Source organism: Aethalodelphis obliquidens, unplaced genomic scaffold, assembly GCF_003676395.1.
Source record: "Aethalodelphis obliquidens isolate GAN/ISIS:26980383/991018 unplaced genomic scaffold, ASM367639v1 scaffold25, whole genome shotgun sequence".
NCBI classification, from domain to species: domain Eukaryota; kingdom Metazoa; phylum Chordata; class Mammalia; order Artiodactyla; family Delphinidae; genus Aethalodelphis; species Aethalodelphis obliquidens.
The window spans coordinates 21,230,082-21,256,957 of NW_020837969.1; the positions used below are offsets into that span (position 1 = coordinate 21,230,082).

General features: G+C 45.8%; 1 long non-coding RNA gene across 1 annotated transcript; it reads right to left on the reverse strand.

Moving 5' to 3' along the window:
* Positions 1–518: 518 nt before the first annotated feature.
* Positions 519–20,198, reverse strand: LOC113628810 (uncharacterized). The gene is made up of 5 exons (XR_003436254.1): positions 19,699–20,198; positions 18,662–18,756; positions 13,330–13,371; positions 5,900–6,013; positions 519–651 (listed from the first exon to the last, which is right to left on the reverse strand). It is a non-coding gene; the product is annotated as an uncharacterized LOC113628810 (long non-coding RNA).
* Between the last annotated feature and the right edge of the window lie 6,678 nt (positions 20,199–26,876).

A 26,876-nucleotide genomic window follows, 5' to 3' on the forward strand; every position in this document is an offset into this window, starting at 1 on the left:
TTCCCTGGCCAAGGTGGTACTTGACAACCGATTGGCCCCAGATTATCCATTGGCAGAACAAGGAGGAGTGTGTGCAACCGCCAATACTTCCTGTCGCAGGTACGTTAACCCCTCTTCCCAGGTAGAAACCAACACTGAAGCAATTCAACAATAAGCCACCTGGCTTCAGGAGACAATTAACCATCAATCCTCGTTATTCAATATGGGTGGGAAAACTGAAGACTGGTTCTCTAGTTTGTTCTCTTGGATCCCACAAGGTATTAAAAACTTTCTGACAGGCTTCCATTTTCTTATACCCCTCCTCTTTTCAGTCACACTGATTTATGTTATACTTCGCCTAGTGCTTTGTTGTCTTCCGTACTGTTATAAATCTATAACTAAGACCTTTCAGCCCAAGTAGGAGGGCTGGGACCAACAGGTTCAGAACTTCCATTTTAGAAACGGAGAAACATGCGAAATTTTAACCCTGAGATTAACAAAAATGTGCTGACCACGTATAACCGGATTCTTACCCCTGCTTGAGTCTCGGAGTATAACTGTCGTCACTAGTCTTTAGCCCCCGCTCCTCTCATCTCCCTATTCAGTTTGCTTCCTCGAGGGCACAACAGGGTAATGGTGATGCATGGATTCCAGCTGCTCCCCGAAAAGACCCTGCAAGAATAACAGAAGTCACCCCGGGGTCCCTCAGCAAGACATGGCAAGAGTTGCATGGCTCCAGTTAGGTAGGGTCTGTAAGCCCCATGCCAGCCTGAAGAAGCTACAGAAGACAGACCTTCGGCCTTTATCTTCCCAATAAAGATTTCTTGGGGTCCACGTCTCTCAGGGGGAATTTGAGGCAGGAGATGGATGGGTCCCAGGCTGAGCAGCTGGAATCTGTCCCCTGTGGATAGATACTCTAGGATAAACATAATGGCAGAAGCAAGGGGAGCCGAGTCCTGCTTGGAGAGAAGATAGAGAGACCACGTATCTCTCATTCTTGAGGTCAAGGACACCTTCGCGACTGCACATGCAACAGAAAGGCTCCTCAGAGGTCAGAAAAGGGAGAGGGCGCCAGATCATAATATGTTCTTCTTCCCAGAAACCCCTGCGCTGGAATCCACCTTGTCTAAAAGATACACACACACACACACACACACACACACAGGGGAGGGCCGTGAGTTAGACCAAATATGGACTCAGTGCCAGGCAAAGCAGGATGACTGGCCAGAGGGAACCAGGAAGAACTGCCCCATATAAGTGATGTGAACTACCCCAAGGGTGCAACTCTCTCTGAGCCTGCCTGTGTGTGTCTATCCACACATACTTTTTTCCTCCTAATAAACACTTTACTTGTTTCACTACCTCTGTCTCTTTGTTGAAATTCTTTTCCACAAAGCAGATGACCCAGGGCCTTGGAACTAGCCACTGGCCCTCGAGGTCGAGTGGCTAGGATTCGCCATTCTCACTGCCATGGACTGGCTTCAATCTCTGGTCTGGGACCTGAGATCCTGCTTCAAGCCACTGCAGGCTGAGGTCACCCGAGATCATCGCCACTTCTGTTCAACATAGGTTTGGAAGTCCTAGCCACAGCAATCAGATTAGAAAAAGAAATAAAAGGAATCCAAATTGGAAAAGAAGAAGTAAAACTGTCACTGTTTGCAGAGCACATGATGCTACACACAAAAAATCCTAAAAATGCTACCAGAAAACTACTAGAGCTCAATGAATTCAGTAAAGTTGCAGGATACAAAATTAATACACAGAAAGCTTTTGCATTCCTACACACTAAAAATGAAAGATCAGAAAGAGAAATTAAGGAAACAATCCCATTTACCATCACATCAAAAAGAATAAAATACCTAGAAATAAACCTACCTAAGGAGGCAAGAGACCTGTACTCAGAAAACTATAAGATACTGATGAAAGGAAACAAAGATGACACAAACAGATGGAAAGATATAGCATGTTCTTGGATTGGAAGAAGCAATAATGTCAAAATGACTATACTACCCAAGACAATCTACGGATTCAATGCAATCCCTATCAAATCACCAATGGCATTTTTCACAGAACTAGAACAAAAAAATTTTTAATTTGTATGGAAACACAAAAGACCCCAAACTGCCAAAGCAATCTTGAGAAAGAAACACGGAGCTGGTGGAATCAGACTCCCTGACTTCACACTATACTACAAAGCTACAGTCATCAAAACAGTATGATACTGGCATAAAACCAGAAATATAGCTCAATGAAACAGGATAGAAAGCCCAGAAATAAACCCCACACCTATTGTCAATTAATCTACAACAAAGGAGGCAAGAATATACAATGGAGAAAAAATAGGCTCTTCAATAAATGGTGCTGGGAAAACTGGACAGCTACATGTAAAAGAATGAAATTAGAACATTCTCTAACACCATGTACAAAAATAAACTCCAAACAGATTAAAGACCTAAATGCAAGGCCAGATACTATAAAACCCTTAGAGGAAAACATAGGAAGAACACTCTTTGACATAAATGACAGCAAAATCTTTTTGGATCCACCTCCTAGAGTAATGAAAAAAAAACCAAAAATAAACAAATGAAACCCAATTCAACTTAAAAGCTTTTGCACAGCAAAGGAAACAATAAACAAAACGAAAAGACAACCCTTAGAGTGGGAGAAAATATTTGCAAATGAAGCAACCAACAAGGGATTAATCTCCAAAATATACAAACAGCTCATGCAGCTGAATATCAAAAAAACAAACAACCCAATCAAAAAATGGGCAGATCTCAACAGATGTTTCTCCAAAGAAGACATACAGATGGCCAAGAAGCCATGAAAAGATGCTCAATATCACTAATTATTAGAGAAATGCAAATCAAAACTACAATGAGGTACCACCTCACACCGGTCAGAATGGCCATCATCAAAAAATCTACGAACAATAAATGCTGGAGAGGGTGTGGAGAAAAGGGAACCCTCTTACACTGTTGGTAGGAATGTAAATTGGTACAGCCACTACGGAAAACAGTATGAAGGTTCCTTAAAAAACTAAAAACAGAATTACCATATGATCCAGCAATCCCACTCCTGGGCATATATCTGGAGAAAACCATAATTTGAAAAGATACACGCACCCCAATATTCACTGCAGCACTATTTACAACAGCCAGGACATGGAAGCAACATAAATGTCCATCGACAGAGGAATGGATAAAGAAGATGTGGCTTCCCCGGTGGCGTGGTGGTTAAGAATCCTCCTGCCAATGCAGGAGACACTGGTTCGAGCCCTGGTCTGGGAAGATCCCACATGCCGCAGAGCAGCTAAGCCCGCATGCCACAACTACTGAAGCCTGCGCACCTAGAGACCGTGCTCTGCAACAAGACAAGCCACCACAATGAGAAGCCCGTGCACCGCAATGAAGAGGAGCCCCCGCTCAGCAACAAAGACCCAATGCAGCCAAAAATAAATAAATAAATAAAAGAAGATGTGGTACATATATACAATGGAATATGACTCAACCATAAAAAAGAACGAAATAATGCCATTTACAGCAACATGGATGAACCTACAGATTGTCATACTGAGTGAAGTAAGTCAGACAGAGAAAGACAAATATCATATGATATCGCTTATACATGGAATCTAAAAAACAGGGTACAAATGAACTTACCTACCAAACAGCAATAGAGTTACAGATGTAGAAAATAAACTTATGGTTACCAGGGTTACGGTAACGGAGCGGGGAGGGATAAATTAGAAGATTGGGATTGACATATACACACTACTATACACAAAATAGGTAACTAATAAGGACCTACTGTATAGCACAGGGACTCAATACTCTGTAATGGCCTACTTGGGAAAAGAATCTAAAAAAGAGTGGATACACGTATATGTATAACTGATTCACTTTGCTGTACACTTGAAACTAACACGACACTGTAAATCAACTATACTCCAATAAAATTTTTAAAAAACGAACAAACATAACAAAACAGAAGCAAGCTCATAAATACAGAGAACAAACTGGTGGTCGCCAGAGGGAGGTGGGTAGGGGGGGATTAGGAAAATAGGTGAGGGAGGTTAAGAGGTACAAACTTCCAGTTAAAAAATAAATGAATCACAGGTATAAAATGTACAGTGTGGGAAATATAGTCAATAACTACGTAATATCTTTGTATTGTGGCATATCATAACTAGACTTATTATGGTGATCATTTTATGATGTATAAAAATATCGAATCACTACGTTATACACTTGAAATTAATAAAATATTGTACTTCAATAAATTATACTTCAATAATAAATACTTTATTTATTACAAATAAATATTACAAATAAATATTTATTTGTAATAAATATTACAAATAAAAAAATAAGTATTACAAATAATACAAAAATAAATAAATTATACTTCAATAAAAAAAATGATACAAATGAACTTACTTACAAAACAGAAACAGAATCACAGACTTAGAAAACAAACCTATGATTACCAAAGGGGAAAGGTGGCAGGGGAAGGGATAAATTGGGAGTTTGGGATTGACATATACACACTACTATATTTAAATTAGATAACCAACAAGGACCTACTGTATAGCACAGGGAACTCTATTCAATATTCTGTAATATCCTAAATCAGAAAAGAATTTAAAAAATAAATATATGTATATGTATAACTGAATCACTTTGCTGTACACCTGAAACTAATACAACATTGTAAACCAACTGAACTCCAAAGTAAAATAAAAATGTAAAAAATAAAATTTTAAAAAAGAAGTTGTTTGTTTTTGTAAAGCAATGACTTTTTCTAAAAAATTATTTATTTATTTTTGGCTGTGTTTGGTCTTCGTTTCTGCACGAGGGCCCTCTCCAGTTGCGGCGAACTGGGGCCACTCTTCATCGCGGTGCGCGGGCCTCTCACTGTCGCGGCCTCTCTTGTTGCGGAGACAGGCTCCAGACACGCAGGCTCAGTAGTCGTGGCTCATGGGCCGAGCTGCTCCGCGGCATGCGGGATCCTCCCAGACGAGGGCTCAAACCCGTGTCCCCTGCACCGGCAGGCAGACTCTCAACCACTGCGCCACCAGGGAAGCCCCGCAATGATGTTTTTAAAAATTTGAAAATGATTATACATAAAAGTGGTCTGTGTATGTGATATATCTTATAGTCAATGACCCACTTGAACTCTTATCTCTTTGAGGAAATGGACTCACATCCTGTGGGGCTCAATAGGTCATCTTACAGACATTTCTGAGGGTGCCTGGCTAACACGTGTGGATTTCCCCTCCTGGGGCAATTGTCTTTGATCCTCGGAGATACGTGTTTTTACTATGAGACACAGGTAGTCTTCTCTGAGTTCCATTAGAAAGCACAGTATCCTTACGATAGATTCCTAAGCCAGCTTACCTCAGCTTCATGTGGATTCTACGACTCATAATCAAATGAGCCTTAACTAGTGCAGCAAGGTGAAATAATAAATGATTTTAACAGTGCCAGAATTTCCCTTAGGGATGGAACTTTTTTTTTTAACCTGAGAAAAATACCTTGAGATATAGCTTAGAACTTATGGTGAAATTCCTAAGGCAGAACTTGGCAGGAGAGAGCTGAACTGCTCCAAAAGGAACGAGCAGGAATTTGAAGGTGGAGAGCAGTGCAGTGTGTGTTTGCTGCAGCTGAGGACAAAGAACACTCCGAGCTCCCACTGAACGTGGAGTAGAGTTAAACCAGTTTTACTTTGATTTCAAAGGTTAGGCTACTTCTGACAATCGAATTACACTACCAAGACACCCAGAACTACCAACATTTCCGAACACCCCCTAAGAGGGTGAAAACCATGAGAACTGACTGTCAACCAGGCACATAGCAATAAGGGCCAGGTGTGGGTGAGTGCATGATACACAACAGGACACGGCGGTGAGACCACTTACCACACTGCTCGTCCGCCCCATCCGGGCACTCCTGCTCTCCACTGCAGAGTCAGGCCACAGGAATGCATCTCCCACCACATGCAGCTTGCCTTGTCATCTGACACTGTATTTCATCTGCAATGAAGGACCAAGAAGCAAAGCCATCAGAGTTCCTGGATTCCTTGGGTCCAGGAGACCTTTTCATGTAAGCTGCTTTCACTGTTCTGTTTGGAAGACCTTCCTTCAACTATCATCTAGGAGAACGCTAGGGGGTTCAGTACCCTGAAAACCCATGCAGGTTCTCCAGTGACGATCCTTGGGGACCATCCTTTCTGATGCTGTGGAGTTGTTGCTGGAGAGCTGTCATTCGCCTCCCCGTTGTCTTGTTAGAATGGCTCAGACTTACACTTGTGCTTAAAAAGATACTACTATCTTCTAGGCCTGATTCGGTCTTACAGACTCAGAGTATGAAGCGTTGCAAGTTTAGAGGTCTAGGCTCAAAGCACTTGACTTTAGTTTCCTTTTAAACATGGGTCGATACAGCTTCAAATGAAGTTACGGTTTGGGGTCCTATATACCATCTTTATAAGAATACCTCTAATAGCCTGGTTATAAATACTTAAGTTTTCTGTTATTTGCAGGATACTGATTTATATTATCAGCTTTATTCAAATCATGAACTTGTGTTTCTCAACCCTGAACGATTAATGGTCAAAAATAAGCCTGTTATGGATGTGGTGCTCAGAGAAGGTCTGGTTATACTTAGTTTACTATTTTGCCTAACTTTCAAAGAGAAAAAGCCAATCCTTGGTTCCGAGAAAACATAAGCCACATGTCCCATTTGGCAGAAGTCTCCGTAAGACGCAGTGAAGACCCAGCAATCCTACCCCAGGGACAGTGTGTGCATACGGGATGGAAAGTCGTGTGCAAAGCTATGTGATGGGAGTTGACAATGGAAGCCCACTGCGTAGACTACACCTTCTTTGGTAAGGAACCAGACCTCAGTCTTACTTGCATCCCTCTAAGATAGTGCTTTTAGCATAGTTACTCAGTGTTTGATTTTAAAGACTGGCTTATAAATTGCATTATAAGTGAAAGACTCAGGAGGCACTGGTTATTAATGAATAGCTAACAACTTTGCCAGCTACTCACATACCATCCAGGCAATCCCACTTGACTTGACCAAAACCATTCAATTGCGAGCAAGTGAGGTCAGCAACCCCTAAGATGGGACCCCGGGCTCAGTCGTCAGGCTAATTACTAGGTTGGAGTTCTGGTTAGACCACGTACTAACAACATCACCTCGGGAGAGTTACTGCCTCCCTCTGGACCTCAGTTTTTCTTGTCTGTAAAGTGAGGCTAGTAAATAAGTGGTTCTAAGAGGAAAATGCAAGGATTAAAAGAGTACAAAGTCACTGGGCACAATACCCACCAAACAAGTGCTCCCAAAGTGTTAGCTCTTCTGCGACCTCTTCTAGCAGATCCTTCCAGAAGGGTCCCAGTTAGGGCTGCAGTCAACCCTCAAAGACTCACACTGCTAGGCGAGGCCCACCTGGAACACTATTTGCCCTGGTGATTCTCAGTCTGGAGACCCAGTGTGCACATGGATTCTGAACACCATCTGTAGATGGGTCTCAAACATTACTTTTCAAATTTAGGTACATACTTGCTGTGAATAAATTTAAAATGTATTTATTAATCTATTTACATATTAAGTTCATGGTAGCTTTCTCCGAGTCTGTCAATATACAAAGTGTAATGATCACGGGCTGTTCTACAACAGACATCACAAAGATGTCTTCATACCAGAAGGCCTGGGCGAACACTGCTTAGTGAAAAAGGCAAGTAACTTTAAACCCTGTTTCTGGGGTGGAGCAAACAGACCACCCAGGGCAAGGGCTTCCTGCTGCAGAGACGCCCCACCAGGTTAGGCAAAAACCCTGAGGGTCAGAATCCCTCCTGGAGGGCAAACAGCTCAGAGACTAAGTGACATCTCCTGCAAACCAGTTAACAGTACCTTGACCAACAACGTGTCTGCATGAGTTAAAAAATGAGTTAAAATCTGCCTCCATCCATGAGGGCCAATTGGGAGCACCTGTCAGGAGAGATGGGCAATCCTGCAGGCCAGGTCGTTTGACAAACACTGGGCACCTCCTGCACCTGCCCAGGTCACCAGCCACCAGCCCTACGGGAACTCTGGGTGTCTCGGTCACCCTGGGACCCCGACTCAGCTCTCCTCTGCCTTGGGGTCCGCCTGCACCTGAGTGGTATTAACAAGCGCCGCTGGAAGTTGCTTGCTAATCGCACCTGGGCCCAAGCTCCGTTTCCCCCGGGCTGTTTCTGGAGGGAAGCACCTCTTCTCAAGGTCCCGGGCCTCCAAGAGGCTAAATTTGCTGTCTGGTTAAACCTGGGCTGCGGGCCCATCAGAGACCAGGGCTAGAAAGCCAATTCCACTCCCTTGGATGTTGGGGAAAGGAAGAACCTAGAAGGGAGTGTGCGCCCTGCACTCAGGTGCGGAACGAGCTTCCTTTCTCACCGGCCTGAGGGCCAGAGAGGAAAAGACATCCAATCCATCCGCTGAGCCCACCCACCAGGCAGGCTTGTTAAGGAGTAAAGGGCTGAGAAGCAGGGGGCCCCTCAAGACAGTGTACCCTCGCCCTCCCAGACAAAAGGTCACCGCAGGACGGGGGACAAGCCGCGCACACCCAGCGAGGGGCGCCCCAAGCTCTCCTCCGCCCCCGCCCGGCAGCCGGGCAGCCCCGCGACCCGCAGCCTGCAGAGCGGGATACGGTCCCTCCCGGGGCGCCCCACCCGCGGGCCCCACTCACCGGTCGCGGAGCCTCCGAGGCCGCCCACTGCTGCCAGCACGGGCGGCAGGAGCCGAAGGAGCGACCAGAGTCCCACGGCCGCGAGGAGACAGCGCGGGGACCCGGGCGCGAGGCGCGCTGCGCGAAGACGCCACGGGCAGGCGGAGCCGCACGGGCCGCCCAGGCGGCTTTAACTCGCGCTCGCGCCGCGAACTGGGGAAGCCTGCGCCGGTGGGCGGGGTGGGCGGGGTGGGCGGGGTGGGCAGGGCGCTCTGGGAGTTGGCGCCGCCCAATCACTGGGAAGAGCCGCGGGGAGCGAGAGGGGCTGCAGACCCGGCTGTGGTGCCTAGCATCCCTCTCCCTCCGGGTTCTCACTGGGTACTAGCGCCTGGGACCCCGCGCCCCTCCTGCAGTGGGACAGCAGACGCTCAGCCGATTCAGGGTCCCTGTCACACTCATGGTCAAATTAGGGTTGGTCAGCCATACTTAAGGCTTCTTAAACTTTAATTTTAATTGAAGTATAGTTGATTTACAATGTTGTGCCAGTCTCTGCTGTACAGCACAGTGACTCAGTTATACACAGAGACATTCTTTTTTAATATTCTTTTCCATTATGGTTTATCCCAGGGGACTGGATATAGTTTCCCATGCTATACAGTAGGACCCTGTTGTTTATCTGTTCTAAATATAATAGTTTGCATCTACCAACACGGAACTCCCAGTGCATCCCTTTCCCTGCCCGCCCCCTTTGGCAACCACAAGTCTGTTCTCTATGTGAGTCTGTTTCGGTTTTGTAGATAAGTTCATTTGCGCCATATTTTAAGTGATATCATATGGTACAGTACTGTATGGTATCTTATGGTATTTGTCTATTTCTGACTTACTTCACTTAGTGTGATAATTTCCGGTTCCATCCCTATTGCTGCAGATGTTACCAAACTTGAGTCTGCTTGCCCATGGGCAGTAAAGCCAAGTGGTGGAAAGCGTTTGTTGCAGGGCGAAGCAAGGAGTCCAGGGCAGCCAGTGCTTAAAAGACTCAAACTCCCTGAAGGCTTTCAGGGAATGGGTTTTAAAGACAGGATGAGGGGCTTCCCTGGTGGTTGAGAGTCCGCCTGCCGATGCAGGGGACATGGTTTCGCGCCCCGGTCCGGGAAGATCCCACATGCCGCGGAGCGGCTAGGCCCGTGAGCCATGGCCGCTGAGCCTGCGCGTCCGGAGCCGGTGCTCCGCAACGGGAAAGACCACAACAGTGAGAGGCCCGCGTACCGCAAACAAATAATAATAATAAAAATAAAAATAAAGACAGGATGAGGGAGGGGCGTTGTGGGGTGTGTGATCAGCTCCTGGACATTCTTCTGATTGGTTGGTGGTGAGGTAATCAAGATCAACATCATCAACCTGGTTCCAACTGGTCTGGGGTCTAAGTGCTTGTGGGCAGCATACAGTTAACTTCTCCCACCTGGCGGGGGTTTCAGTAGCTGCAAAACAACTTAAATGGTGTGGCTCAGAATAAGATCTATAGCCCTTCGGATTTGGATGCCTTTTATGATGTTTTAAGTTTTAGAATGTATACAACGTTCATGCCTGTGCAGCCATCTCACTTCCCCACCTCCACCCCCAGCAAACACAGAGGCACTAAGCAAGCACTAAGTTGGTCTCAGTCCACCTCAGGCCTCCTGCACAAAGGCTGCGCTAATTATGGGCATGTTTCTGTGGCCGAATCTCAAACGCAGCAGGCAACAATTTAATTAGCCCCAAGTCAATAGAGCTCCATGAACCCCATCAAGTGAACCAAGCCTCACTAGTAATTATCAGCAGAAGATTTTTCATGTGGAACTATGATGCATAACACTTGACAGTACCCAACGTAGAATATTTGTAATTTTCTGACAATGACTAACAATGGAGAATGGCATTAAAATGCATCAGAATTAATTCTGCTACAATCCTGGATTTAGAAGGCCCTCCCACAAAAGGCTATAACACACAGGAAAACCCCAACTGATATACGGTCAAAGGATAGACAATTCACAAAATAATTTCACAGACGCTTTATAAACTTTTTTTTAATAAAGTGACTGCATGAATATTTTATGTAGAAAAAGGCTAATGTTGGTGGGATGGGTCACAGTGCGTTACTCTTATCTGTATTATATATAACTACCCATCATATAATTCCCTCACTTGAATAGTTCCTTATATTAAGCAGCCCTTGGAATCTGCCACCAAACCTCATTTATGAAGCTAATCACTGTTTTGGGTTAAGAGGTGATTTTGGGCTTCGATTTGAGACTTTGTGAGAGTTTCAGTCAAAGAGATCTAATGAGATAAGCCAGATAAGCATGTGGAACGGGCACCCAGGCACCTCCCTCAAGGTACACAAACTACCCCCCCGCCACCGCCCGTGACACAGGACAATGCAAATCCAGCAGTGCACCCAGTTCTTCAGGGCCAGCCCCTTGTCGACCTATAAAAAGTAGAATGTAGGAATTTTCTCTACAAAGTCATAAAAATAACTTCAAATTTTCAAGGGTGGTAGGCTAATGGAGCGCTATTTTTCCTGCATTCTCATAGGCTCGGTTATTCTCACTGTCCGATCTTTTTAGAGTTTTCACAGCCTAGTCCTGCAGACCTTGCTAGTCGGTATGGATTAGGTTTGGCTGTGAGTGATGGAAAACTCAAAATAACATTTTCTTAAACAAGACACAAGACTCCAAGTAGGTGGTAAAGGGCTGTGTCGTTGTCCGCAATGGCTCCGTCGCTCTGCAGTACCTGACAGGCTTCCTCTGGAGAGGAAGAAAGGGGTCCTGGATGCTTGGGAGGGTCTGCTCTAGAGCATGGACGGATTCAGTGAGAATCACATGTAAAGTGTTTATTCCTGGGCTTGACTTCTACCAATAATTAATCAATATTAACTTGGTGAAGGGGCAGTGGGGGAAGCTTCTGTAGTTCTAGAGAAACAGAAAGAACCAGTGCATTCAACTCAACTCAGTGGCATTTGGTATAAAAATCCACTGTACTCGTTCCCCAGGAGTACCCCACTCCATAAGAATAAGCCTGGCCGAGGGCAGGCGCTCGGGGCGGGGCAGCAGGAGGAGATGTGACACCCGGAAAGACCTCTGGAAAACCCTTTAGTATGCTGAGGGTCAAAATAAGTCATAGGGGCTTCCCCGGTGGCGCAGTGGTTGAGAGTCCGCCTGCCGATGCAGGGGATGCAGGTTCGTGCCCTGGTCCAGGAAGATCCCACATGCCGCGGAGCGGCTGGGCCCGTGAGCCACAACTACTGAGCCTGCGCGTCCGGAGCCCGTGCTCCGCAACGGGAGAGGCCACGGCAGTGTACCGCAAAAAAAAAAAAAAAAAAGTCATAAACGGATAGCTGTCCAGCCCTGAAAGAGGACATCTCAGTGGAAGATGCCTGGGTCTCCTTCAGAATCTTCCAGACCGAACGCATCAGAAACCAGAGGTCCACTCGGGCCCTTGAAGCTTCACCCCACGGCCTCCTGTCCTCAGCTTCCACCCGACCATGCTCCACAGATCTCTGCTGCCCCCAGCCTGCCACAAACAGCCGACCTTGAACACTCGATCCCCATAAGGGCTCCGGTAGCTAATGCACTGTGACCATGGGAACCTCCTACCACCTTAGAAATGCAAGCTCCAGACTTCTCCAGAGCCTTCCACCAGGCAAATCTAGGGAGGCCCTGCAGGAGAAAGCCTGGGGGTCGGGGGTGGGGGGTTCATTCTGAACCACTTAGGTGCTTCGCAGTGCAGTCAGCCTGACCTCAAATCGCTGCCTCCTTGGGCCCTGCCTGATACTCCCGTTCAGCTGTTCTCTCTTGTTTTGCTAACCCATTTGGCGCCTTACCTTAGCTCCCACTTGTTACTTGGCCCCCAGGCTTGCTGACCCGGCTTAGAATGTTGGTTTGGGCTCTGACTTGCATTTCTTCGGGGACTTGACTTTCAGCGTTTACCTGTCTGTGATTGCATCAGAACTTCCAGCGACAGAAAACCCTCATTCCTCTGCCCCATCCCAGCCCCTGCACCAAGTGGGGCCCTTTGCCAGCCCCACCTGACCCAGGAAGGCGATTACCGAAGAGGATTCTGGTGGAGAATCTACCTTATCTCCTTGGACCCTGTGCACACCACTGGTCCTGCAGGGCTCTGGAGAGGGTGGGGAAAGGGATCTGATTGAATTGATTCCACCTGCTGTGTGAATTATTAATACGCATTTAACCCTCAAACATATCTTAGATGTATTTCTGGTTTTTAGAAGTAAATAAATGTAATGAATCAAAGTGAAGTACTCAATTTTTGGGGTACGAAGAGCCTCAGGCTGGTGTCAGCCCCTTCCTCCTGGAGGTGGAATCGCCCCGAGGCTGCCCTCAGCTGCATCTTATTTTTATCTCTTTCCCTATTCCAAGTCTGAAATCACAGATTCCATAAATACTTCCATTTTTCAAATGACTGCTATGGCTGTCACAGCGGGTACACAGATACGGGAGAGTATACATACTTTGTTTTTTGTGCGTGATTTGGTAGCAAATCATATATTTGTTTTATATTTGATTCTTTCCTTTTTCCTTTGGGTGCTGGCATATGGAACTGTCTGCTTCCAATTCCACCTTGAACAGTGGCTCCAATGATTACCTTTGGGTTTTCTGTCCCCACTCGATGGAAGAGCTCCACAGACTGAAAGACAAGAAGGGGATATATTTGACTTACCTTTATAAAAACAATAAATTAGGTTTTAAAAAGTAAGATAACTGGGACTTCCCTGGTTGCGCAGTGGTTAAGAATCTGCCTGCCAATGCAGGGGACCCTGGTCCGGGAAGATCCCACATGCTGCAGAGCAACTAAGCCCATGCGCCACAACTACTGAGCCTGGGCTCTAGAGCCCGCGAGCCACAGCTACTGAAGCCCACGTGCCTAGGGCCTGTGCTCCGCAACAAGAGAAGCCACCGCAATGAGAAGCCCACACACTGCGATGAAGAGTAGCCCCCGCTCGCCGCAACTAGAGAAAAAGCCCGCGTGCAGCAACGAAGACCCAACGCAGCCAAAAATAAATAAATAAATAAATTGGGGAAAAAAACAAAGATAACTGGTGTCTTGAATTTTAGTAGATATCAAGTAAGGTTCTATTCCTTTCTTATACCTTGTTACAAAGAAGTGTTATGAACTGCAGGTGAACAAAATCTGCTGCTGGCTGGGCTAACCTTAGGGCAGATATTTCTAATGTAGTCTAACTGATGAGGTTAGTGCAACACTGTGATATGATAATAAACATATATTTTGGTCTTTGTCCTGGGCTCCTGGCCAGAGCTCCCCAAATCTTTGTAATGTCCTAAGTGATAAATGTGCTAGGAGCATCTCTTTTTTTTAAATTAATTAGGCTGCGTCAGGTCTCAGTTGCTGGCACATGGGAATCTTTGTTGCGGTGCACGGGCTTCTCTCTAGTTGTGATGTACGGGCTCCAGAGCACGCGGGCTCAGTAGTTGCAGTGCTCTGGCTCAGTTGCCCTGCGGCATGTGGGATCTTAGTTCCCTGACCAGGGATCGAACCTGCGTCCCCTGCATTGGAAGGCAGATTCTTAACCACTGGACCACCAGGGAAGTCCCTAGGAGCATCTTTTATCCTCATATTTGGCCTCTGACCCCAGTTCCTGACCCAGAGCTCCTAAATCCCTTGGAATTTCCTGGGTGATAGGAGTGTCTTTTGTCCTAATAAGGTGACTCTTAGTGGCTTCCTCCAGAGGCTGGGGCTGGTCACCAGGAAGACCAAGCGATGGTTAGAAGCTTCGACTTTTCATCTGCACTCCTCATCCACCAGGGAAGGGAGAGGGGCTGGAAACTGAGTTAATAACCAATCCCGTTTTCATGATGAAGCGTCTATAAAAATCCCTAAACTACAGTGTAAAAGAGCTTCTACACATCCACGTGCCAGGAGGGTGATGCACCCTAAACCCACAGGGACAGGAGCTCCTGAGCTTGGGGCCCTTCTGATCTCGCCCTATGTGTCTCTTCATCTGGCTGTTCATTTGTATCCTTTATCATATCCTTTATTAGATAATAAACTAGTAAATGTGAGTGTTTCCCTGAGTTCTGTGAGATGTTATAACAAATTATTGAACCAGAGGAGGGAGTCTTGGAACCCCCAATTTGTAGCCAAGTTGGACAGAAGTGTAACTGACCTAGGGACCCACTACTTAGGACTGGCATCTGAAGTGGGGTCTGTTTTGGGAGACGGATCCCTTAACCTATGGCTCTGATGCTGACTCCAGGTAGACGGTGCCACACCTGAAATTGAATTGTAGGTCAGCTACCTGGCGTCAGAGAGTTGGTCGATGTGGGAAAAAATCCTACACGTCTGGTGTCAAAAGTGTTGTGAGTAGAGAGTAGAGGAATAGTTTTTTCTCTCATTTAGTGAATTAAAGTCATCAGAGACTTTACCAGGTAATGTCTGGTTACATATACAAACCACATGTGGATCCCTGAGTCAGAGATGCATATGAAATTTTGTGTAGTTTTGGAAACGCTAAGGATATGGAAATATTTGTAATTAACCATTACCTGCACTTCCCATCAAAACTTTACTGAGAAAGCCTGCCCAACCTCTAAACCCCAGAACAGGACTCTTTGAAATGATCTGCACAGAGAGTTCTCTCCATAACTGTCAAGTCCAGGTCATTAGTTGTAATAATTCTAGATGGTTTTATAAAGCTGATTAACAAAAGGTTTAAATAATCATATATAACTTCCTACAATATATAAAATCTGTATAACTCTTATAACATAAATGGATGTGATGATGCTGTGGAAGCCAGCAAAGGAAAAGACCTGCTTTGGGGTTTCATTTGGTATCCAAATGCAAGGTCACTGGAGCATGACTAAACTCGGAAAATTTCCATGAGCCAATGGACAATTTTCCAGTAACAGCTCAGGACTAGTGATACTGAGTTGTATATGAGGCCAGAGGTTTATAACAATATCAAGTTGGTATTAATATCAACTTGCAAGTTTGTTTCACTTTGATGAGCTTCAACTGTGAGAATAAGCACATGGTGGTGTAGGATGTTTATCTTCCTTCCTAGAGTGATATTACTTGTGTTATCTGGAAAAAAAGGATAATTTCTGGAACATTTATCTATTTACTATGGCAAAGCCAGGAAATGTGTCTATTGACATTCAAAATACAAAATATACTTGTAGTTCAAAAAAAAATAGAAAAAATGGTTTCCAAAATTGGATACCTTTCAAACATTTGTAGATTTTTGTTTAATTTGAGCCACTGACAATAGTTAGTCAAACAACATTGTACTTTTTATTTTCTGTTTGAGAAACATAGACAGAGAGGAGCCAAAAGACTGAGAAATTGAAAACTACTATAAAACTGCCCTCATTTTTCCTGATTAAAGAGTAGGCTAGGGGTTTCCCTGGTGGCGCAGTGGTTGAGAGTCCGCCTGCCGATGCAGGGGACACGGGTTCGTGCCCCGGTCCGGGAAGATCCCACATGCCACGGAGCGGCTAGGCCCATGAGTCATGGCTGCTGAGCCTGCGCGTCCAGAGCCAGTGCTCCGCAAGGGGAGAGGTCACAGCAGTGAGAGGCCCACTTACCGCAAAAAAAAAAAAAACCTGCCCTCATTTTTCCTAACTAAAGGGTAGGCTAGGCACTTCCCCGGTAGCGCAGTGGTTAAGAATCTGCCTGCCAATGCAGGGGACACAGGTTCAAGCCCTGGTCCGGGAAGATTCTACATGCTGCGGAGCAACTAAGCCCATGTGCCATAACTACTGGGCCTGCGCTCTAGAGCCCATGAGCCACAACTACTGAGCCTGTGGGACACAACTACTGAAGCCCGCATGCCTAGAGCCTGTGCTCCGCAGCAAGAGAAGCCACCGCAATGAGAAGCCCGTGCACCACAACGAAGAGTAGCCCCCGCTGGCCGCAACTAGAGAAAGCCCACGTGCAGCAACGAAGACCCAATGCAGCCATAAATAAATAAATAAATTTCTAAAGAAAGAAAAAAGGAGTGGGCTAGTCTGATTCAGAAAAGAGCCTGAATCAGTGAGGACTTCCTAAAAATGTAATTTATGGCAACCCTTGACAAGGATAGGAGAATCAAAGTTAAAGCCTTAGAAGATTTTAAAAATTGTTTTAATAAAATAAAGACTAATCATTTGTAACTCCTTCGTTTCTTCTTCTGTTTTAATGCATTTGCTTTAGCACTTAATGGACTAAACACACACACCCCGTCTTTGATTATTGCTGGCAATGTGGCCTCTCTGGAATGACACAAAATTCCAGATTAATAGAGTCCAAATTAATAAACTATCTTGGCTTTGCCTTTATAATGTCAGTTAGAGACAGATCAGTTGCTGGCTTTTGGGGGGGTATTTTTTTTAACATTCCCAGAAAAAGAAGTTACAGCTGTATGACAAAATGATTGTACATTTCTACTAATGGCCGCCAGAGGTCTACTCACCACTGCAAATCCTCCAGGCCTTGCTGCTAACATGTGAACCACGGACAAGCAGGGTGGGCATCCCTGCTGGTAAGAAATACAGAATCTCCAGCCCTCCCCCAGACCTACTGAATCAGAACCTACACCGTCGGTGATTCGTACGTAAAGTTAGAGAAGCACTATCCTAGGTTACGGGAAGAAAACATTTTATATTCAATATATGATCAGAATTAAGAGATCTGAAAGCTTGGAGGATCTCGCCATCCAGCTCCATGCTCAATCTCCTATCTTCTGATTTGTTGGTTTTTCATAAAAGCATTACAGCTCAAAAACTTTTTTTTCTCAAAAACAGTCGACCTAAAGTGTTCCTTTCATGACACATTCTAATCCCATGAATTATCACAGTCGTGAATATGTTTTATCTAATCTCTGATTTATAGATCTGGGGAGTTGAAAGAGCCCTTAAATATGATCTAACACTAGTCTAAATTTTCTCATTTTACAGAAAGAAACCCTTGGGCAGCGGATTTTCAGAATGTGATCCAAGTGAGATTCCCTTTCCCTCTGCTCCCAAATCCAAGAGACTTGCCTCTTAAGAGCCAGGACCTACAGTGGGAGTATATGAGGGCTTGGGCTCTCTGTATGGGTCACTCCCCACGCCCGCTTCTTCTTTGCAAAAGCAGTGGTGCTGAGCTGGGTGAGCTTGGAGAATGGAACAGAGCTTGTCAATCAAGATGTGCAGAACCCTAGCATGTATTCTTTCCTACTTGACTGTGCCAGGATTCCCTAAAGGGACGTAAAGGTTTGGACAAGCCCTCCTTGCCATGGGCGCCGGGAGAGCCCAAGACGATGAGAGATCAAGGATGCTTCCTCTGGATGTCTTAGAGGGGGATTGTCAGTTTCTACACCAGGACCACAGGGAGGGGATCTAGAAGAATCTTGGATCTAAAGGTGTCTAGAAGCCAAAGAGAACACATAGAAACAACATTCAGATCTTACACCCAATGGAACAGACCTACTGGAGCAGACAAATGGGTTCCTAAAAACTAAAATTAAAAAGAGCACTTAAGAACAAAACTATAGGACAACAAATAAAATTTAAAAAGTCTTCCTAGAGCTCAAAAAACCTTACCAATTCAGCATATGAATCAAGCGGGTAGATGGTAGCTGAGGAGGATTGTATTCGTGGCCTAGAAAGTCAAGGACCATCAACATCACAAATCCCAGAGCAAAACATGCAAAGAGATGGAAATCATGAGGGAAAAGGAGAAAGATTTGGAAAATGGATGCAGGATTCCTATCATTTGAATAATATACATTCTAAAAGAAGAAGGACAGAAGAAGTAGAAGAAATAATTTTAAATAACAGGAGAAAATTTTCCCAAGCCAAAGAAAGACCTGAGTTTTCAGAGTAAGAAGGCTCAGAATCCTTGGCTGGATTGAGGCGACAAGCGCACACTTAGGCATAACCTGGTAAAACAAGTTCCAGGATTTCCCTTTTTTGACTGCTCTTGGATCTCTTACCTGCAACACCAGAAGCTAGAGGTCTGTGGATTCGTACATTTAGGCTAGTGCAAGAAACTCCCAAGAATCCTATATCAGGCATTTCAGTCGTTTACCTGTTAGGGTGAAAGAAAGATATTGAGGACATGCACTAATTCAGAGAATAAATCACTGAGTTTCCCATCTTAGGTAAGTAATTGAGGAAAGGACCTTTCCAAAGACCAAATGTTATATACGTCTAGCAATCATCTATCTATATACACATCTATGCTTATATAAATATACATCTAGCATTTTTAGGTAAGTTATACTTAAAAAGGTGTATCTGAATATCCCGTCTGCCATATTACCAGAAATGGAACTGGTCTGTGTGTGCGTGTGTGTGTGTGTGTGTGTGTGTGTGCGCGCGCGAGCGTGTGTATGTGTCGGCTCTTTTGCTCCAGGAAATCTAACCCTTCACAGGGCCTTACCTTACTGCATGAATGACTTCACTGTCTCAGCTGGGCTGCCTCAGCCTCAGAGACTCTCTTCTACCTTATCCGGCTACCCTGAAAGCATTCTAAGACAGATTTTTGCTCTGACTGGACTTTTGTCATATCTGGTAGCAAGACTTCAAAGGTTGTTATCCAGTGGAAATGTAAGATAAGAATCACATGCTTCAGTGGATTTCTGGGCTACTGAATAATTTCATAATTATGCCAACTAATAAATGCCTGCCAACTACAGAAATAAAGGCAGGAAAAGAAGAGGTAGGTACATGTCAGTAAATGAGAAAAAAAAAAGAAATCCCTAGGTCTTGTGGGACACTGGGATACTGATCATGGATGACTGATCATGATTGGTATTAGATAACTTTAAAATTACACTCAGCTAAGGTCATCTGATGTAAACTTGAACTAGTGGAAAGCAGCTCCCGTCTGGATTAAGAAACACCTTTCAACCCCTACAGACTCACACTCAATAGCAATTCCAGCATAATATCTATAGCTTGTTCGATAAAGTCATTGTTTGAGTTACACTGAAGGCTTCACTCTTAATTCCTTATTTCATTTCCTTACTGTTTGTTCTCAGCGCTCTCACGTTCACAGTCACTTTCTGTCTGAAGCCACCTCAGAGCCTTCTTTTTATCCGAATTGCGCCATCTACTTAAAAGAATGATAATTCTGTGTGTACAGCTCTGTCTTAATTTCGAGGCAACATTTATTACATTTTCCCCACTTTCTTGAATCCCGTGTTGTAACGTGCTTGTCTTCAGATGACTTTTTTCCCCCGAAGACACTGAACTTTCAGTATCATTCTGCTGATTCATTTGTGTTGCGTCATTCATTGCATGCCTTCTATGATTAATAGTCAAATCTAGGAAATTAAGGAAAGAATTTCCAGGAATTAAATCGCCTCAGATCAAATGAAGACATTATCATGGGTAGGTTTTGGTTTCCTAGCGGACGTATTGGATGCGTGGCAGGGTCATTTACTGAAGCATTTAAAATGGGTTTCTGCTAAGTGTCCAGTGACAGATGAGTGGATAAAGAAGATGTGGCACATATATACAATGGAATATTACTCAGCCATAAAAATAAATGAAAGTGAGTTATTTGGAGTGAGGTGGATAGACCTAGAGTCTGTCATACAGAGTGAAGTAAGTCAGAAAGAGAAAAACAAATACCATATGCTAACACATATATATGGAATCTAAAAAAAAAAGGATCTGAAGAACCGAGGGGCAGGACAGGAATAAAGACACAGATGTAGAGAATGGACTTGAGGACACGGGGAGGAGGAAAGGTAAGCTGGGACGAAGTAAGAGAGTGGCGTGGACATATATACACTACCAAATGTAAAATAGCTAGCTAGTGGGAAGCAGCCACATAGCACAGGGAGATCAGCTCGGTGCTTTGTGACCACCTAGAGGGGTGGGATAGGGAGGGTGGGAGGGAAACACAAGAGGGAGAGGATATGGGGATATATGTATAGGTATAGCTGATTCACTTTGTTATAAAGCAGAAACTAACACAAATAGTAAAGCAATTATACTCCAATAAAAATGTTAAAAAAATAAAAAATAAAAAAAATACAATGGGTTTCTTCTTTCGGTTTCCCGCTGGTGTTCCTAGCTGCTGGGTGCTGACCTTGCCTCAGGCACTTTGGACAGAGCAGAAAGCAGAAGCTGATGGAGGACAAGGTTGCTACCTTCCCTTCACAGGGGTTGGCGATCACTAAAGGCAATGTGTTCTGTGTCCCAGGGAGGGAAGAAAGAGACACTTTCTGTTGTTCTTATTGTTTTCTCCTCCGTCCCTCCCTCCCCCCCTTCCTTCCTTCCTTCCTTCCTTCCCTGTGTTTCTGTAGTGAGATCATTCCAAGTGTCCCGGAGACCCACACCCCAGCACCTCTGGAGGAATCCACGTGATGTAACTAGACACACCAGGCTTCACAGCAAACGAGGAAGGTGGTCTTCTTGGGTTGAGAGCGGGGAGCAGCTCACCTCTAGGGACCACGGGCTCAGAGAATTATGTCACGAGGCAGCCAGCATGCACTGAGAAGCACGTATGAATCCTTCTCCCTTCTGAGTACCATTCTCAGTACTATTTGTGTGTCAGAGAGGGGAGGGGGACATTTGTAATGATAGAAATGGAACTTTCTGCTGGTCCCCTCCAAATGGAAATCCCAAATCAGAATTAAGCTAAAGTAAGAAAACAGTTACATTTCTTGGATACATACGTGGATTAAGGTTTGCAAACGCACGTCCTCCACAAATATCTATCACAGGAGAGCATCACTGTACTGGCCCCACTGCCGTGACAGAGTTTTGATTCTTGAGACTAAGATACCTGCAGACCATGTTGATTCTACCCACCTTTGAGAAAATATATGTGGAAATCTGTGCAAAGTAGAAAGTGCTGGAAGCGATTATAATTACTAAGTAAAATAGGTGTCAGGTATGGCTTGAAGGACTTGGCGTGAGAATCCCTGTGAAGCAGTATTGAAAATTTGAGAAAAAAAAAATTGAAAAGTTCCTTTAGAGATTTATAAAACTGAATTTTAATACAAAACATCACCCAAAAAATCTTTAAAATAATTTCAGAGTCGCCTATAACAACACACTCTGAATCTCAAGTCTGGCAATCTCGCTGCACTTCATTTGTCTGAGTTTGGTTGAAACTATGAAATTGCCATTTTGTGGGACAAAAAATTGTCGACTGTCAGTGATTTCATGTAGTTTATTTACCCAAATCAGTGAGGGGGCTTCTGGTTTCTGGTCAGACGTGTGAAGAGTGTGAAAGTCCTCATTCCTGTCTTCACAGCAAGAAAAAGGTTGAACAAAGTGAAGGCTGACAACTCTTCTTAGATCCATCAGAGAACTGAGGTCACAGGCCAGCTATCGCCCCTAAACCTGGAAAGACAGACAGGTGGAGACAGTGGGTCACATCTTCCTGGGAACCGAAGCCCAGGAGCAGAAGGCTGCAGTCAATATGGATACGAACACTTGAAGGGGTAATTGGCAAGCTGCTGGAGGCTCAGTGTGGGTGCCTTGAGGGTTAGAAACTCCTGGCATCCCCGCCTCAGGGAGACCCCCCCACTTTCAGGAGTTTTACCTCCAGGAGCTCTGCCAGGTTCTTCTGTGAAGATTGGAGAAAAATCCCCTTGTGTTTCTGGCAGGTGGAGGGGAAACAAACATTCTGAAATATACCCAGAGCATTCTGTTCTCCTTAGCAAGGACCACACTCAAGGGAAAGCCTCAACGACCAGGCTGAAGAGAAGTCCCAACTCCAGCCCCTTCTAGTCCTCAACGTGGGGGATGGGAAATGCCCGAGACAGGCTCAGTAAAAGACTGAGACCTAATCGTAGGACTGTAGATGCCTCCCTTCCCCACACCTCACCACCACGGGACAGAGCTCCTGGGCCATGACAGGGGAATATGGATTAAGAGCTGCAAGCCTCAAGACCCTTTTTTTTTTTTTTTTTTTTTTTTGCGGTACGCGGGCCTCTCACTGTTGTGGCCTCTCCCACCGCGGAGCACAGGCTCCGGACGCGCAGGCCCAACGGCCATGGCTCACGGGCCCAGCTGCTCCGCGGCATGCGGGATCTTCCCGGACCGGGGCACGAACCCATGTCCCCTGCATCGGCAGGCAGACCCCCAACCACTGCGCCACCAGGGAAGCCCTCAAGACCCTATTTAAGGAGTCTTTGGGGAAACGCAAAGACAATAGGGGAGACAAAAGCAACGGCACTGGAGGACACTTTAGCCTTGGACACCACAGCTATAGGAAACAGTAAACAGACTAACTCCTAGCCAGATAAATGTGAAACCTCATGCATAGCCTCTCTACCTCAGCTCCTTCTAAGGGCAAAAGAGAGGCATGGATAGTCAGGAAGCACCCAGGGAATCTCTTAGAGGTGAGGGTGGGGATACACTGAATCATTCCCACAGCGTTTATATACAAGTTACCCCAAGGCTATAGCAGTTATCCTGTGCAACATTGCCAAAGATTCACAAAGAAACATGACCCTTCTTGAAAGATTTACAGATTACCAGCACTGAAAGGATTCATCTAGGGCTGGTCCAACCCTTATTTCGCAGATAAGAACACTGAGCTCCAAAAACGATGAGCATTGCCCTGTACAATATAAATAATGGGAGAGTCACATCTGGAAGCCGGCTTTCCTCACTGAAGAAAACAAGCAAATATACTGAACAGGAAGGACTCTTGGGATGTTATGTTAGAGCTGAGTTTATTTTTTGTCTCCCACTGTTCTGGTATATTTGCTCTGTAGTGGAAGTTCTTCCCTTACCTCTGAAGGAAAAATACATCTACTGTTAATCAGCAGGTTCTTGATGTAGTAATTTACAGTGTTCAGACCTACATAATGAGCAAAATTGCAATCAGACTTAGAGGAAACATCTCACACTGTCCTTCCTTCCGCTCATATACCCAAGCTGGGCCTGCTGAGGACAAACCCCTTCAAATAGGAAAGGAGGGAGGGGTCATTCCCTCTCTTTTCTCCTCCTCCAGCAACAGTGTCTGTCCCTGTGATGTTGTGGTTTATAATAAAAAATATATATTTGGTCTTCATCCCTGGTTCCAACACAGAGCTCCTAAAACCCTTGAAATCATCTCCTAAATGATGAGAGTGACAAATGTGTCTTTTATTTATTCATTTAATCTTATTTTTGGCTGCATTGGGTCTTCGTTGCTGCACACGGGCTTTCTCTAATTGCAGTGAGAGGGGGCTACTCTTCGTTGCGGTGCACAGGCTTCTCATTGCGGTGGCTTCTCTTTGTGGTGGAGCACAGGCTCTAGGTGCGCAGGCTTCTGTAGTTGTGGCATGTGGGCTCAGTAGTTGTGGCTCACGGGCTTAGTTGCTCTGCGGCATGTGAGATCTCCCCGGACCAGGGATTGAATCCATGTCCCCTGCATTGGCACGTGGACTCTTAACCACTGCACCACCAGGGAAGTCCCGACAAATGTGTCTTTTGTAACATTGATCACATAACTTTTGGGTGCATCTAAGGATGGGGACTGGTTGCCAGGGAACCAACCATGTGGTTTGAGGATTGGCACTTTTGGCCCCCCCCATTTTCCCTACCCCAAAAAGGGGAGAGGGGCTAGAGATTGAGTCAATTGTCAAAGGCCAGTGACTTAATCAACCATGCCTACGTCATGAAGCTTCCATAAAACCCCAAAAGGACGGGGTTCAGACAGCTTCAGCGTTGCTGAACACGTGGAAATTTGGGGAGAATGATGCAACTGGAGAGGGCATGGACGCTCCGAGCCCTTTCTTCCTACCTGGCCCCGTGCATCTCTTCCATCTGGCTGTTCCTGAGTTAAATCCTTTTATAAGAAACAGGTAATCTAGTAAGTAAAATATTCCTCTGAGTTTTGCGAGCCGTTCTAGCAAATTAATTGAACCCAAGGAAGGGATTGTTGCAACCTCAGATCTACAGCCGGTGGACCAGAAGCACAGGGAACAAACCGGACTTGCTGCTGGCATCTGGGGGAGGTGGGGCGGCAGTCTGGTAGGACTAAGCCCTCAGCCTGTGGGATCTGACACTGTCTCCGGGTGGATAGGGTCGGAGCTAAGTTGAATGGTAGGACACGCAGCTGGCAGTGGAGAATTGCCTGTTGGTGTGGAACTCACCCCATCCGCTGTTGGAACTGATGATCAGAATTGTTTAGACCTGATTAGGTGGATGCAGGGAGAGCAAGAAGTAAAATGCGATGGAGAGTTTTTACTTGAATGGTAATGTTTTTATAAATTTATTTATTTATTTTTGGCTGTGTTGGGTCCCCGCCGTGCGTGCGTGGGCTCCCTCCAGCCGCGGCAAGCAGGGCCCACCCTCCGTCGAGGAGCGCGGGCCCCCCACTGCGGTGGCCCCTCCCGTAGAGCACGAGCTCTAGGCGTGCGGGCCTCAGCAGCTGTGGCTCGTGGGTTCAGTAGGCGTGGCTCACGGGCTCCAGAGCACAGGCCCAGCGGCCGTGGCGCACGGACCCAGCCGCTCTGCGGCATGTGGGAATCTCCCCGAGCCAAGGCCCGAACCCGTGTCCCCCGCACCGGCAGGCGGACTCTCAACCACTGCGCCACCAGGGAAGCCCTGAATGGTAATGTTTTAAGGTGGTTTCATGCTCTCTGAGTCCACTCTTTCCCTCCTGAGGCACTTCTGAGAGTTTCTGAGACTCTTTCCCAGCGGTCAGCAAACATGTTCTGTAAAAGGCCGGGTAGCAAATGTATGAGGCTTTGCAGGCCCTACGGTCTCTGTTGCAACTCAACTCTGCCATTACAACGCCATAGACAACATGTCAAAGAATGGGTGTGCTGTGTTCCATAAACCTATACAAAACAGGCAGTGGCCTGCGGGCCTCAGTTTGCCAGTCCCTGATCTCTGCAACCCTGGGAAGCTCCCACTGAAGTGCCTTTGACCTGGGCAAATGGACTTTATTTTGTGGCTGTTCACGCCCCCCTCAGGCCTTTGGGAAGAGCAGAGCCCGTCACCTTCTCCTCTCCTGAAGCCTGGTGCTTTCCTGAAGGCCACCCAAACAGGTCCTAAGGCAAATCTTCATTCCTTCTCTTGGTCGTAGGCTCACCAGATCAGGCCCACGGGAAACACAAACCATCCCCCAATCTCCCCCAAACTGAGCAGCCAACCCTCAACCTGGCAATCTACTTCACTCTGCCATCAAAACAGCTGGCCAGGCAGTTCTGGACCTTAGATTCCTCGGGCACAAGTCAAATCCAAGCCCACTCTGTCTATCTAGATGTAGGGCACAAGTGTTCTGAGTGATCCTTCAAAGACCCCCTGCCCATCCTCTCTGCTTGAGGTAAGAGGCATAGGTAGAACTTGTAACACGCTGATAGCCATCTCCAAATAAATACAATCTCCACAAACCCCTTCCACCTCCAACAAAGCGACCTCCTTGACCCTTAGTGTAGATGAATCATCTGCCAAGCTTTCCCATTTCCATGGGAGAGTCAGTCTCACAAAGCACCTGGAACACATCATCTATTGTCTTCATGCCTCGGATAAACTGAGACAGGAGATGCCAGTTTCACATCGTGTGAATAAAGCACCATCCCCTGACTGTGCCCAATGATTCAGTCCCCGTGTTTCTCTTCCCTCCGTCTGAGTTCCGGTTCTCCAGCGTGTCTCAAACTGGGGTCATCTAGCTCTCTCACATGAATTTTAATTTTTTTGTGATGAAACTCTAAAAGTTGTGATGAACACACACAGCAAGTTAACACATGCATGTTCACAATCTCCCTTTTCTTTCACTGCACTCGTGAAACAGTGGGGAGGAGCTGCCAAGAGGGAAGAGGACAGATTTGAGGGGAGAATGAGGAGGAAGAGAGAGTGAGGAATCGCAGGGAGCTGGGGACAGGGAGGCTGCTGCGGCGGAGACCCTGGGGCGATGGACACGGGGAGGAAGGATTTTAGGATGCTTGGCTGTGTGTGTGATGCACCCATGTAAAGCACTGAACCCTCCTTCAAAGAAAAGCCGTAAGAAATATCTATATTGCTCTTTGAGGTTTCTGGAAGAGTCTGCTTCCGCCCCCCCCCCCCCGCAACCCTTTTCTTTGTTATTATTGGTGGGGAAGATTGGCATCAGCAGGCAGAATTATGCTTCAAGATGGCCCAGCTATATTCAGGCTGCATTCCAGGTTGGTGGATAAATACAAGTACTGCCACCTGATTTCAGTGCCCACGTCTGTCTTACCAATTACAGACCTCCCTTAGGTAGGA